The sequence below is a fragment of the Mustela nivalis genome (assembly GCF_964662115.1).
Source record: "Mustela nivalis genome assembly, chromosome: 10".
In the NCBI taxonomy this organism is placed as follows: domain Eukaryota; kingdom Metazoa; phylum Chordata; class Mammalia; order Carnivora; family Mustelidae; genus Mustela; species Mustela nivalis.
The window spans coordinates 44886851-44902703 of record NC_139029.1 but is presented as its reverse complement, the minus strand read 5'-3'; the positions used below and the strand labels follow the sequence as shown (position 1 = coordinate 44902703).

Here is a 15853-nt window from a genome sequence, read left to right as displayed (position 1 = left end):
AATCTTGGTTTAAGGAAAGATAAAGCCAGCGTGATATGCATGGAAATCGCTGTGGGATTTGAGTTGGGAAGAGATTATAAGAACTTTGAGTGTTTTGGCTTGCAATATGAGCTTTTATCTGAATCCACAGGAAACCCAAGAAGGTGGTCAGCATTTGTCTGACGTGGCCACTTTGTGTTTTAGCGAGAACTGCTTTCTGTGTCTCCAGGTAGAGCCCAGTGTCCCTCGCAACTCTCTCCATCCTCTCCTCGGCAGGAGCAGGCCGGGTCCCCCATGGCCGATTCTCTCCACGGCAGAACCCTCCCTGGCCCTTTTCTCCTATTCTGCATGTCTCCCTATAAATCAGGAGAAAATGCCGCGGGCCCATGCATGGCTCTCTTGTTACCATAAATCTGGGATGTGAGTGTGGTGGATGGTGGGTTTAGGTAATTACAGAATATTAAACTGTTCTTGCCTTTCTCAAGTCTAAAGAATTGTTATCTGTGTATCTCCTTCTGCAATTTATGGCCTTTCCGGACGAGGGGAAGCATTCTCACAGTCACTGCCTATAAATTATGTGCTTTTCCCATAATTCCCACTGGTGAATATTCCTGATGGTAAATGACTATTATTTCTATTTCTATAGGCTGTACTCATATATCCATGATAGATAAAGGCATGTTGGATGATGAGGAAAATTTATCACGACTCCTTATTTAGAGGGCAGGGCCAGTGGAGGGGGCGGGAGGAAGCAGGGTTTGTGCCTCTCCGGTTAGGTTCTTCCAGTGGAATAAAGGCCTCTTCCACTGGAGCCTCAGGAACCCTTTGCTCTTGGAAACATTACTAGCCCCACTGCAAGGTGGTTCGGCCAAAGCAGCTCACGTAGTAATTGCTTGTTTGGATTTTTACTGTATGGTTGGCTTTATTCTTGCATTTTATTCTCATTGTCTCCTGATTCAGAAACACAGAATTATTTCTTAAACTGAAGACAGTGTCTTATGATGCAGTATGTCTAGCTCTCGCTTGGTGCTGTGTAGCTATAGGGGAAGGAGCATGACTTTCTTTTAGACAGGCGGAAGACTTCTGATCAACCCTTTATTAGCTGTGTGACCTCAAGAAAGTTACTACATAGCTCTGAATGACCATCTCCTTATCTTTGTAGCAAGGATGGCCATAATCTTTGGCTTAACATTGTTATAAGGATTTACCATGCTAATGTGTGTCAGGGTGCCTTGCCCAGTGCCTGATGATGTAGAGATGCCAAGTAAATGTTTATGAATGTGCACATGAAGGAGTGGGCCGTGATTGCAAGCTATCTATAGTTTAATACATAACACATTATTTTAGGGCACAGCTAAGCCGAAAGTACAATGATTCCAGCATGATACAAATTTTTCACTTAACAAGAGTGAACAGGCGATTCAAAATAGATATTTTGCTCTCTTCTATGTCATCGAGGGCCATTATCCCTTCTGCCTTGCGGCTCAGCCACTCCTCGGGATAAGATTCTCTTCTGAATGGTCAAAGTTGTTTCATCACTGCCACATCCAGGTCCCAACCCACAGGAAAAAAAAGAAAAGGAGGAAGTGAAAGGCACAAACGGCTTTTTTAAAAGAATGGGCGATGGGAGATATACACATCATTTCCACCTCTGGAACTTCATCTCATGACTGTACTGAGCTGCAACATAGGTGGGCAATGTTGTCCTCTTTTGGGTGGTCATATACCCAGATGAAACTTGGGAGAGTCTATTGGTAAACACAAGAAGAGAAAAAGAGATATGGGGGTGATTCACTTTCTCTGTCTCATTTGGAGTTCAGCTTAAACTCAACCTGAAGACAGAGTGCTACCTTGTATACTTGGTTGAAGTTTCAAATGCATCTCTCTTATCCCCCTCTAGATTAAAAGCCTCTTGAGGGGGGTTGGATCTTACTTACTCTTCTTTGGGTATCCTCCTGAGTTTTGCACAAAATCTGGCCCTTTGCAGCTACACAGTGTTTGTTGACTGAGCAACTAATTGATTACAGTATGCCCTGAGGTGGAGGCTAAGTCAACCCACAACCTGGCTTATGAGAAATGATGCGACAGACATTTCTTGCTTCTCGGTGGCCATTCTTTCCTATCTTCTTGAGCAGCTGGTGTCATGGAGCAGACCCTGCAGTTACCATCTGATGTACTTCCTGACTGCCCTTTTGTCTTTGGAGAAGGAAGACACTAGGGTCCTGGCTACAGGCATGTCTCTTGGCCAGTAGGATCAGTGGCCATAGGACTGACAAATAATATGGCCTACAGCCAGAGATGATACAGCTCCTGTTCAATTGCCCCCAAAGTGAGGGCTAGCTGACAATGTCCAGGGAACATTCTGAGCCTCCAGCTGTGACTTGAGCTAAGCAGAATTAATCAATTCTTCCTGTCCTGGAAATCCCTTTGCACATAATGTGGTAGATTTAAAGTTAGAGATGTTTGGCTCCATTTCTCACTGGCTGTGTAACTCTGGGCAGGGCACGGGACCTTTCTGACCTTCAGCCATTTCTTGTGCACTTGAGATAAAAGCACTTTCTACACCTACCTCCCCCAGTGGTTGGAAGATGAGAAGTGGTTGGAAGAACCCCATTATTGAACATGTCATATTGCTGCTGATGTATCTGTTCTCAAATCTGTCTTCTTGGTTACCTTGGGAGCTTCTTGAGAGCAGGGGCAATTTCTTAGGACATCAGGAGGCATTTGATGAATGCTCGGTGCAGGGTTTTAAATGCATGTGAAATATAGTTGCAGTCAAGACTGATTCCAGACAGTACATATCGGTAAGACCACACTGGTGTCTACATGTCTACATCACCATGTGAGCCTTCCATTCTCAGGGCTAATGATATATTCAAGGACTCCTATCTTCTTTGAAATAACCTGCCTATAGGGCTTTGCATTTCACTATGTAGTTGCCTTTGTGATCCTCCGAAATGTGCCCGTTTTCTAGGTAAGAAAATCAAGACTCAGGTTGACCAAGTAACCGTCCCAAGGTCATACATCAGGAAACATATGAAGCCTGAGATTAAAGGCAGGTCTTTCAACAACTGAGCCCACCCTTTTCTTTTCATCTTTCTTTAATGCTATGTTCTATCTCCTGTAAAAATTGTTTTAAGTTTCCTGCTTCACCCACCAAGTCAGAGTTAGTCTCCAGCATTTCCGGCAATCATAGACAGCCTGACACAGCACCTACCTAAGGGAGTTTTTTACATAATCACTTTTTTTTTTCCCCTGGTGGTGATCCTGTGACCCGTTATTTCCCTTGGTAATGTTACTTAACCACTTTGTGATGTGCTTTCCTCATCTGTAAAATGGAAATAAGAAGTATACTCCCAATCACTAAAAATATCCATGAAGGTAATCCAAGCATTCAATTAGTATTGAGTAAATGTTCATTCTCTTTTTCTTTTTCTCCTAACATTGACCTATACATACACACTACCCTGGCAGTAATACTCATCTCGTTCATTTGATAATCATCTCCAGTGAAGACAGATAGCAGTAAATAATCACCATAATGATATTGGACATTTCTTGAGCACTAGTTCATGAACCGTGGTGATTATTTTAGTCATTATCTCGATTAATCCTCCCAAGAGCTCCATGACACATATGTTAAGATCATTATGCCCATTTTACAGATGCAGAAAGTGAGTCTTAGTGAGATAATACAGTTTACCCAGATGTAACACAGGTAGGATGTGATAGAGTCAGAAGTCAAATGCAGGTTCCTTTGACTCCAGAAGAGATGCTCCTAGCCACACACCCCCTCCTCCCAAGCAAGACTAGCTGTGCTCTGACAACTGTCAAGCTGCCTCACTAATTAGCCTCTGTGGCAGACATTAGTCAGCACAGGGCCTGAAGCTGTGTGGCAGGAGATACATATCTCAATTAGACCTGGAGTTAACTTCCAGAGAAGGCACAGGGGTTGAGTCTCAGAAGTTGCTAAGTGAATGAAATTGAAACAGCCAGAAATGACTTGCCTTAGGGGAGATAGACTCGTTGCTTCCTAGGTCACAGGAATTTTGTTTCCTCTCTCTGGCAGAGTGCTGAGCCAGCAAAAGTCATACCCCTGCCGTACAGTTTGTTCAGGTGAAAACTTTAAAGAAGCTTGCCAATTTGAGCAAAATGCAGAGAGAAGGATCTGTGACATGACGTCTTCTGTCTCTGGGTGACCATGCCGCAGTGAGGCAGTGTGGTGCCATGTCCCCTCTGAGTGTGGGTCACAGAGTTAGACCAACATAGGTTCAAATCCTGGCCACTGGTCGTGCACTGGTCTCAGGCCAGTCAGACTCTTCATCTATAGAAAATGACATGCGATGCTGACTCAGCAGAGTTGTAGAGGAGATTCAATTAGATCAGTAAAGTGCTAGGTGCTTAGCACATAGTAACCACTCAATCTATGCTAGTTACTGGGGTTTTATGCATGTAAAGAGCTTGGAAGCATCCCTGGAACAGAAGCATATGATATCAGCTCTACTTATTATTATCTCAGTGTTTTGACAATGTCAGAACGCAGCTTCTCTTGCTCTTAACCCTCTAGCTCACTACACATCCAAAAATAACACAACTAGAAATATAACTCCCTGAAATATTTTGTGGCTCATAGATGTTTCATTTAAATTATTTTCAGATAACTTTAAGTCTTTTAAAAATCCATTTCACACAACGAGATAATACAACATGCCACAGAAATGGCTAAAATTAAAAAGATTGGTAATCCTGAATGTTGGCAGGGTCATGGAGCTACTACTCCTCCTGTACATCATTGGCAGGAGTGGAAAATGGTGTATCCTCGTTGGAAAAGGGCTCGTTAGTTTCTTATAAAATTGAACACACACCTAACCTGTGACCCAGCAGATCTGCAACTCCATCAGAAAGAAAAAAAATACATACCTGTGAAAGACTTTTATCAGAATATTTATAGCAGACTTATTCATTCTAGCCCTAAACTGGAAATACCTGGGTGTCCATGAATAAGAACTAGACAATCAAACAGCAGTATATTTATATAAATGAATACTGATTAGCAATAAAAAGGAACAACTTATTTATATACAAAATATCACCAGTGAATCTCAGAAGCCTGCTGCGTAAAAGAAGGCTTGCACAGAAAAGTACATACTGTTTGACCCATTTATATGACGTTCTAGAATAGACAAAATCTCTCATGGCAAAAAAAAAAAAAAAAAAAAGGGAAAAGTGGTTGTGTCTGGAGTATGAATGGGAATGAACTTCTGGGAATGGCAGTGTTTCATATCTCAATAAGAGCTTTGCTTAGACAAGCATATGCAATTGTCAAAACTTAGCATGAAAGTTCACAGAAGATTTGTGCCTTCCACTGTATCTAACCTCTATCTACAAAGAAAACAATAACAAATGTTAAACAAAAGAAACAAATGTTAAACTCTAGTTAATGATATTCATGCTCAAGTATTTAAGGAGAAAATGCGCAGATGTCTTCAATTTAATTTAAAATGCATGAAAAACAGAATGAACTGATGAAAGGCAACAGAGATGGATAGATGGTTAGGTATGTGATGAAATAAGTAGCGTACAAGGTTCAGCGGTGGGTATCTGGGTGTTCATTAAAGAATATTCTGTATATTTGAAAGTTTGCATTATGTTGGGGAAAAAGCAAAAAAAAAAAAAATCTTTAACAGTTACTAGTCCTTCCAAATAGATAATTCTAAAGACCATTTTGGAAGCCTAAACTAAATGTATCATAGGACTGTAACTTCAAGTTTGTTAAGTTTTAAGTTGGTAAGCCCTGACTTACAGGCCACTGAGGATCAGAGTGAAATGTGATTTACTGAAGGAATTGAATTGACAGTTTATGGTCTGCATTCATTGCCACTAGAGAATTTTTTTGAAGACTTTATTTTTTAGAGCAGATTTAGGTTCAGAGCAAAACTGAACGGAAGGTACAGAGATTTCCCATCTATCCCCTGCCCCACACTGTCCCATTATCAATATCTGTCACCAGAGTGGTGACTTTTTTTTTTAAGATTATATTTATTCATTTATTTGTTCAGAGGGAGAGAGCACACAAGCAGGGGGAGCTGCAGGCAGAGGGAGAAGCAGGCTCCCTGCTGAGCAAGGAGCCCCAATGACGGACTCCATCCCAGGACCCTGGGATCATGACATGAGCTGAATGCAGATACTTAACTGACTGAGCCACCCAAGTGTCCTGAATGGCACACTTATTATACTGACAACCTATACTGACCCACTGTTATCACCCCAAGTTGGTAATATACATTAGGGTTCGCTCTTAGTCTTGTATATTCTGGGGGTAAATATATGACATATATCCACCATTATGCTATCATACAGAATAGTTTCACCACGGTAGAGAATTTTTTCTACTGCTTGCTCCTGTCGAATGAGAAGGTGCCTCTGGTCTCCATGTATGGTTCCTTTGAACCTGATGATTACGATTCACTTAATCATAGGTAGAGCCATTGAGGGAGACTGAGGCCAAAGCTCTCACTCCATGGGGTAGCTGTCCTCTATCCCCACCCCTCGGATTCCTCAGGAAAGATTACTGTGGAGCTGTGTACCTTCTTTAGGCAAATGAGAGTTAGCAAGTTCTTTGTGTACAGGAAGGGGACTGCCCTGGCCATAGTACTGAGCTGAGCTTCATTTAACCATCCCTCTGTGGTCATCAGCATCCAGATTTCACAGATGAGGAGACTGAAGATCAGAGAGGTTCGCTCATTTCTCTGTAGTCGCCTAACTATGGAAAGGCAGAAGTGGGGATTTAAAATCAACCTGTCTGGTTTCCAAGTTGCTGTAAAGGGAGATGTCTTCTGGGGAAACGTAGGATTCAGAATACATTTTCCCTGAGAAACTAAATTATCAAAGGCAGTTGGGTACAATAGAAATAGTATCTTTTTTGTTTGTTTTATGTTTTTGATTTTTGTTTTTGGGGTTTTTTTTTAATTTAATTTCTTTTCAGTGTAACAGAATTCATTGTTTATGCACCACACCCAGTGCTCCATGCAATACGTGCCCTCCATAATACCCACCACCAGGCTCACCCAACCTCCCACTCCCCATCCCTTCAAAACCCTCAGATTGTTTTTCAGAGTCCATAGTCTCTCATGGTTCACCTCCCCTTACAATTTCCCCCAACTCCCTTCTCCTCTCCATCTCTCCATGTCCTCCATGTTATTTGTTATGCTCCACAAATAAGTGAAACCATATGATAATTAACTCTCTCTGCTTGACTGATTTCACTCAGCATAATCTCTTCCAGTCCCGTCCATGTTGATACAAAAGTTGGGTATTCATCCTTTCTGATGGAGGCATAATACTCCATAGTGTATATGGACCACATCTTCCTTATCCATTCGTCCGTGGAAGGGCATCTTGGTTCTTTCCACAGTTTGGCAACTGTGGCCATTGCTGCTATAAACATTAGGGTACAGATGGCCCATCTTTTCACTACATCTGTATCTTTGGGGTCAATACCCAGTAGTGCAATTGCAGGATCATAGGGAAGCTCTTTTTTTAATTTCTTAAGGAATCTCCACACTGTTCTCCAAATTGGCTGCACCAACTTGCATTCCCACCAACAGTGAATAGTATCTTTTATACTGGTACATTTCTATAGTTTGGGGCCAAGTAGCATTCTCTCAGCTTACCTGGGAACGTAGGCTTGCAAAACTTTTGAGACAAGCCCTCCATGAGCATGAAGCCATCTGTGTTAGTTACACCGGATGCTTATATATGGCTTTGCTATTTAGAAGGGCCTTCACATCTGTTTTCTTGGAGGGCCCCATGGCCATTCTGCAACAGAGAAAACAAAGATAGGATCGTTATCTCCATACGATGAGTGCCAGGGAGGTCAGGAGAGAGGTCCAGAAGTTTGCCACATAGCTAGGCAGGGGACAGAGCCAATTTGAGAATCTAAGCCCCAGACACCCAGTTCAGTAGGGCTCACAGCTCACCCACTTTTTATTCTGTTTTGGCTGCCCGCCTGCAGGCCCAGTCTAATTTACATGTGAAATCTTGCAAGTGCCTGGTAGGTGACCAGTATATAATGTGTAGCTAATGAGATAAAGTACAATTTCACTTTTGTTACCAAGGAAGGGGAACTCTCAAGGGGATGGTAATCATCGGGCCTTTCTCAGCGGAACTCAGAGAGTTTTATGTGCATGGAGAAACAATCCATCCTCACAATGGACTAGTGTGCCTGGGAACTCCCATTGTCCTCACCATTCTGTGGAGGAGGAAAGAACATTAAGAGATTTGGCCCAGGGTCACTAGCACCCAGGCCGTCAATCATACCATCTCGGTGACAGAGCAAGGAGTAGAACTGTGACTCCCGTGTAACCATCCATGAGAATATGCTCCGGCCGTCACATTGTGTAATGTATTTTTAAATACCCTAAAGAGCTCTTGTCAAGGAACAGAAATGGACGTTCTGTACGATAGCCTTGAGACTCATCAGCAAGCCCCATGTCCAAGGTCAAAAGGAAATCAAGATAGGCCTTAGAGAAACCCCAGACCTCTTTATATCATCAGCCTATGACCATTTGTATTTTTTTTTTTTTTTATCTCTGAAGGGTCACGCCTTTGCTTAAGACATCTAATCAAGCCTGCCACTAACTTACTTTTTGTCCTTGGGTGAGTCACTTTACATCTTTGGGCCTCAATTAACTCCTCTGGAAAATGACAGTTGGAGCAGATGACAAATACTCTTTAGAACCATGAAAAAAGAAGATCCTTACCTGGAGAACTTCAGAGCATTTTTCTAGTGTGAATCTCTCAGAGAGCCAGCACTGTGTTCTGTTCTCCATGACCCCCGTGTCTAGCCCAGTTCCTGACACATAAATGTGGGTTGATGAATGTTGAGTGAGTGAATAAAAATGGCACAGCCCCTTTGCTTAGGATGAGCAATGTTATCATAAATTCTGTACATCGCTTGCATGTATTTCAAGTGTGACCCATTTCAGGCTGGAAATGCTGGTTGTTAATCATCCTAGAGGCCTGTCGGAATATAATCACTGGCTCCAAGAGGTTCTCATGACACAGAAGGCCAAGACTTTCTGTTACTGCAGAGGTTTGGTAATGAGAACTGGTGGCCAAAGCTAGAGAGTGAAAGAGGGACTCAACTCAAGGCAAACTTTGCTGATTATGACAGGTGCTGAAGGGTTAATTTTTAGAGCTGGAAGTAGAGGATCTTAATGAAAGACCCTATCACCAACAGACCCTAGAAGAAGAACTGGAGCCTCCTTCTTCACCCATGATTCTGTGTTTATCAGCCTGCTTTTCATATGGGAGGTGCGTAGGTGTTTGTCTTAGAGGGTATGGCTTTGAAACCCTTCCTGAAACTTAGTAATCGTGTGACCTTAAGCATATCTAACACTAGTACTCTTAATAATAACATGAAGAAAACTTAGGATGAAAATATGAAAACTGGCACTGATTAAGAGGCCATACTTGTCAGCTGCTTTGTGGACTTTCATTTTCTTTATATTAACTTGTTTAATCTATTTGAAGAAGGACCAATAATTGCTATCCATCAGATAAGTAAACTGAGGCACAGAGAATTAAGGTAAGTTACCCCAGATCCTCCACTGAGAAGGTGGCAGATCCAACAACTCACTCTCCTGAATCCAAAGTAGGAGTTCTCTTATCAGTATAACTCTGTCCTTCAGTTTATTAAGACTATAAAATTGACATTGTAATATCTGATGATATTTATGATATTTATGATAGTTATGAAAGTCAAGTGAGTTTCACATTGTTTTCTCTTCCATCAGTCAGTCAGTCCATGGGGTTCATGGTTCATCTGGGTGTCCTTCAAAGTGGCGGATTCATCGACAGTGCTCAGTGACTGTTTGCCGAATAAATATACAGATTGATGGAGAGAATAATAAAACTGCCTTATAAAGAGCAAGGTGGTAGGAAAAGGTTATTTATTTATTTTTTGATATTTCGAATTTGTTTAACACAACTTCTCAGATCTTTTATTATGCTTGTGGGCATCGTATATTTCCACAAAGGCATAATCATGATGTACATTTCTCAACTTGCTTGTCCATGGACACTTTTTTCATGGAACAGATATGAACATTTCACGAGATGGTGATTCCTCGGGGCTAAGCTGCTTCAGACATCAGGCGCTCAGGCTACATTCTATCCAGCTTCTGTTCTCTCTCCTTATTTTAGTTCCTTTTTCTTCCTTATGCAGGGACTTCTGGAGCTCCTTCTTCCCTTTTCCCTACCCCTCTCCTTCCTTCTATCTTTTTCTCTCTCTCCTTCCCCATCCACCTAAAGCCAAACCTATGCTATGTGTTACAAGGATGACTGACTGTCCCGGGACACGACTTTGAAGAGCTCAGCATCAATGGGGAGGGCAGACATGCAAGGGTTACATGATGTCATTGTTTGGGGCGCTATAACAGAGGAAAATGTGGGATACAGTGAAGATGTAAAGGAGTTGATCAGAAGGAGTCAAGAGGAGGTCATTTTTAAGCTAAGTCTTGCAAAATGAGTAAAGAGCGGTGGCAGAAAATGAGGGGAAGTTAATTTCCATCAATGGCAACAAAAAGTACAAAGCTATGGGTCACAGAACAGCCTGGAGTGTCTGGAAAGCTGCACATTTGACTGGAGTACAGCCTTCAGAGTATAAATAGAATAATGGAGCGGCGATGCTGTGAGAAGCAGAACATGGCCTCATGTTTGCATGTTGGAAGCCATGATTAAGTTCTTTCTCCATTTATCATAAATCAGAAACTTTTTGAACTGCCTCTAGTCAGTGTGAGCAAATTGGTGTTATTCATTGACATTGCCATGACTATGAATCTGCCTTGTCCAGCCTTTTCCAACATGTATTCTGCTGAATTCTCGTATTGTGAGATGAACCACATATATGTACCCACACACACATGCAAGCACACGTGTACATATATGAAAATCTGAGGAAAAATACATTTGGAAAATAGGCCTATTGGTGCATTAAAAATTGAAGGGGTTTTTGATCTTGTTTTTGTTTTAACCTTGGAGCTCTTTATTTGTTGCGGAACATATATTAACATCCCATAGAACATACTTTAGGAACATCTTTCTGACACTTCTAAATACTGAAAATGACGCTGCTCTTTCAACTTCAGAAATTACCATGAGCCTAGAGATACTGGGCTGAAAGCCATTGCTACCACGTAAGCCTTAGAGAAGTGACAAGAACTGCTTAATGTCATAGGGTATGACTGATGGGGAACCAGAGTTCAGGTCTTCTTCTTCCGGTACGGGTCTCATTTTATTACACTAACGAACAGTCCAACTAAACTCAACATTTACTGGGGACTCCATGTGCCTGTCACTGTGCCGTCTGCTGAGGATGATGTCAAAGCTTGCTCTCTAATAGGAGAGACAAGATGCACCCACAGATGGACAAATAGTGTCAGGTGGGGAATGTCATCATGTAGAAGAGCAAGGCAAGACGAGGGAATGAAGGGTCATATAGGTGCTATTCTGTAAAAGTGGGAAAGGAAGGGCTAGGGTGACATTTAAGGATGTGTGAGGCAGCCGTATAGATCTGTGAGGACAGGAACTTCCAGGGTGAGGACAAAGCTAGTGCACAGATGGGAGAGTCCGAGGAATAGGATGGGCCCGTGTGGATGGAACAGAATGAGCAGGGGAAGTAAAGTTAGGACATGGGGCTTGAGGAGTGACGGGGACCATGTAAGTCCTTCGGAGCTATGGTAGGGACATTTGTGCTATTTAGGGGTTTTGAGTGGACAAGTGACCTGAGCTGACTTAGGTTTTAAAAAGCTCAGTAGAGCTTCTTTCTCTGTGGGGAAGAGACCAAAAGACCAGTAGGGAGGGTGGCACTGAGATCTGAGTAAGAGATGATGGTCGGCCCAGAGAGGGAGCAGCACAGTGGCAAGAAGCAATCTGTTTCTGGATCGATGTGAAAAGTACAGGGGGTAGGAGTTGTTGATAATCAGATGAAAGGAGAAAAGCCAGCACAGCTCTGAGGGTTGGCCTGGTGACATGGAGGGGCCTTCTTTTGAGATGAGGAAACTGATGTGCTTCTGACCCTTTGGAACTTCATGTCTAGGAAGAAAGTCAGCATTTTTAGGGCCCTTTTATTTATGTTGCTGTAAAAGGAACTCATATTCTGGTAAAAAAAAAAAAATTAAAACAGTACAGAATGCATATAGTAAGATGTCAGTTTCCTGATTTCCTTCCAAAGAGGCAATTTTTCCAGATACAGCCTAAGAGTCCATGTGTGTATATGCGTGTGAATATGTTACCTTCACATTTCTTTTTCATCACAGTGGTTCACTCCATATTCCTTGTACTGCAGTTTACTTTTCCCTCTAAATAATCTATCTTAAAAATTAAGAATTAGTCCATATCATGTATGTGTGTGTGTGTGTATATATATATATATATATAGAGAGAGAGAGAGAGAGAGAGGAAGGCTCCATTCTTCTAAAAATGCCACAGTGATTCCATTGTATTACTACACTGTGATGTATTTAATTAATTCCCTACTGAAGGACATTAAGATTCTTTTCAGTGTTTTTTATTTACTAATGATACAGATGAAGAATATCTTGGAACATGTGTATTATACAGATGTGGACTTAGATCTGTGGAATAAATTCCTAGAAGTAGATTTTGTGCCTCATAAGAGACATGTATTTTAAATATTCATCCATCCAAAGGCTGTTCATTGTCCAGCAACAATGCTTGATGATACCTGTCAAGATGAAAAACCTTTATTATAACAGTGAAACCAATGACAACTTATCTGTGTGTTCCTTTATATTTGCCAGAAAGCCTTGCTATCTATTACTTTTTGAGTCACCAAAACAACTCTAGAAAGTAGGTATCTTTCATTTAATTTTATATGTGAGGATAGGCGGACTTAGGAGAGATCAGTCATTTGTGCAGCTAGCAAAGGGTAAAGCCGAGATTTGAACCCAGATTTCTCAGATGTCAAGGCCCGGACAGACCTCTAGTTTAGCCTTGTCAGAAGAAGGCTCTCCCAAGCCCACAGACTTCTGTCTATTACACACTGAATGAACACCCTGCTCCTAAAAATAACCAGAAATAAGCTAAAGAAGACCTTGGCAGAAATGCTGTTATCATTATAGCCACAGCGTGAGGGTCGGACTAAATGGCCTTCAGGACCATTTCTGCCCTACCAGTTCCACAGTCCAAGCTAACTCACTTCTCAGCCTTAACAGATGCATCGATAAAATGAAAATAATACCATCTGCTTCTAACCACATGAAAATGTCATAAAGGCAAAGGAGATGGTACACCTGAAACGTCTAATAAGACCAAGCTCTGTAAATCCACATTAGGCTGGTGGTGGGGAGGGGGTGTGCCTCGGTGTGGAGCTGTCCAGGCTTCTGGGCCTCCCCTGGCCTTCACCAGGAATACGTTCCCCCAATGGATCTGCGTTCAATACAGGTACAAGTATGCACACATGTGCACACGGAACTATACCTTCCAGCTCACTTCCCAACGCACGGACTTTTTAGTGAAAACTCCCCTAATCTGACATCTAGCTCAGTCCCTAAACTCACTCTAAGCTTCACAGTTTTATCCATTGACTCCTGTAAATTTCACAACCATCTCACAAGTGAAACTTTCCTTCTTTCTACCTCTTTTTCGGAGATTGTGGATCTCGAAGCCCAGAAGATATGATGTTTCTCTGTCAAGGTCACACAGCAAATAGGGGGCAGAGCGGGGATTCGAACCCGGATTGTCTGATGTAGAGTTTCTGTGCTTTTGTCTTCCAAAGCTTAGCTCAAGTTTTATTCCCCCTTGGCTCTGGGAAGACATCCCTGACTGCCACTCATCCCACGCTGCATGGTTTGCTAGAACCTATGTTTACCTGTCCCATGAGGCCATATGTGTATATACACAAATGTGCACTTCTGTAAGCTCCAGGGAAGTGTAGACTCTTTGAGGGCAGTGATCGTGGCTTCTTCATTTCAATATCTGCAGCCCTTACCATGGACCATCAGCCATAGTGCTGGAGTGGGAAAGGAAGTGCCAATTTCGAGTGCCTATGTGTGTCAGGAAGCATAGCCCACAGTAATGGAACAACTCAGGATTCAAAATGAGGTCTGTCTTACCCCAAAGCCCGGGCTCTTTCAAATATACCATTACCCCCTCACTCACCCTGTGTCATTAGCATGAAGTCCTAAATCCATCTATTTATATAAAGAGTTTTACTAGAATATAGCCACACTCATTTGTTCACAGATTATTTATTGAAGGTGCTTTAAAAAAAAAAAAAACAGCTTCATTGGGATATAATTCACTAACCTACAATTCACTTAAAGTATAAACCCAGTTAAAAATAATCATATCCCATTCTTACAGGACAGGAGGAAGCTGTCTCCTTCCTGGTGTCTTGAAAGTGAAATGATTTGATGTCCATGTGTTGAACAAGGGGAGAAGGTGGAGGAAGGGGCGCTGTTGGGCAGTTGGCGTTGGCCCCCGATTTTGGATTTAACCTAAAGACTTGAAGCAGATGAGTTCCCGGAAGTACCTGGAGAGCTGATTTCAGAGTACCCAAGGCCTCCCCTCTTTAAAAGAGAATATACTCAAAGTCACCTATCAAGGCACATGCTTCTTTAATGTGCGGCTAGAGACAGGGTAATGATGGGGAGGAAACAGCAGTGTTGATGGGCATAGTAAAGGCAGAAAGAAGGATTAGCAAAACATGCTGTGTGAGTTCAAAGGCAGATGTGATCACAGAAGTTTTCGAACCCCTTTGAGTCCGTTTCTCCTTTAGCCTTTATCCTGACAGTGTAGGCCAGGGTTGTTCTCCTCAGTTCACAGGTGAGGAGCCTGGATGAATCTTGCTCTTTCAAGATTGAATAAGCTCCAAGCCTCTTTCCTAAAGCATTTAGTGAAACCCTAGTGCTCTCTGGGCTCCCATGGGGACAGCTCCATCCAAGACTGTCCTGTGCTGCAGAGAAGGGAGGATGGCCTGGCAACTAAGTTCTGGCCGTGGGCCTGGGGACTGACCCATCGTGCTTACCCCGTGAGGAGGAGGGGAACATGAGAGCAAACAAGGGGAGTGGGACAGACACAATTAGAGAAGAGTGTTCAGACAGGCCTCACTGGTGGGGATCGTCCCTCCTAGGGATGACTGGGGAGCAGGTGTACGCGTGTGGGTTATGGTTTCCAACGTTGGCTCTCCGGCTTATGAGCCGTATAACCTTACACAAGTTCCTTGACCTGTGCCTCAGTTTCCTACCCTCACTCTCCCTTTCTTCCTAGGTTTCTTCCTAGGTTTATTCTTTGAAAAATGAACTTCTTTTTCAAAGGCTGAAGGATGCTGCTAGTATGAGGAGGGCACTTAAGGCATGTTGACTGTTAGGATTACACATTCAAAATTTTGGCTGGAGCTAGACTGTCAAGGACTTGGATGCCAGGCTATAAAGCTCCTCTACAGGCCGTGGTGTTTTGAACCTGCTGAAATCTGGGCTTTGGGAAGGTTTACCTGTTAGGATGGATTAAAGTAGCAGGAGGACTGGAGCCAAGAGATAGTGAAGGGACTGTTGCCAAGGGCTTCATGGTAATTCTGTTGCCTGGGAGGGAGGAAGCTTTGTCAGAGCCTGTCAAACTGCCTGCTCTGAGGGGCTGGTTTGGCTATTATGGCCCAGGTTCCACGGTCGGGGAGCACTTTTGCCTATCACGTTATAGGAAATAGGGATCATTTTCTTTCACCTGCCTCGGAGAGTCAGTGTCTTTATGGAGCGCTGAGGAAGACGGCCTGGGTTCTCCAGGTAGAGCTCGAGCTCAGGATCTGGCGGCGGCGCCGAAGCACCGTCTCCAGCCCGCACCCCCGTTGAGCCAG

At 42.8% G+C, this 15853-nt stretch overlaps 1 protein-coding gene and 1 long non-coding RNA gene across 4 annotated transcripts in view; one reads left to right on the top strand and one right to left on the bottom strand.

Moving 5' to 3' along the window:
- Positions 1-15853, top strand: part of DAB1 (DAB adaptor protein 1) — a 1133179-nt gene that overhangs the window by 289635 nt on the left and 827691 nt on the right. The window lies entirely within an intron of this gene.
- LOC309843383 lies at positions 1336-8140 on the bottom strand. The gene is made up of 3 exons (XR_014300108.1): positions 8093-8140; positions 7653-7797; positions 1336-1727 (listed from the first exon to the last, which is right to left on the bottom strand). It is a non-coding gene; the product is annotated as an uncharacterized lncRNA (long non-coding RNA).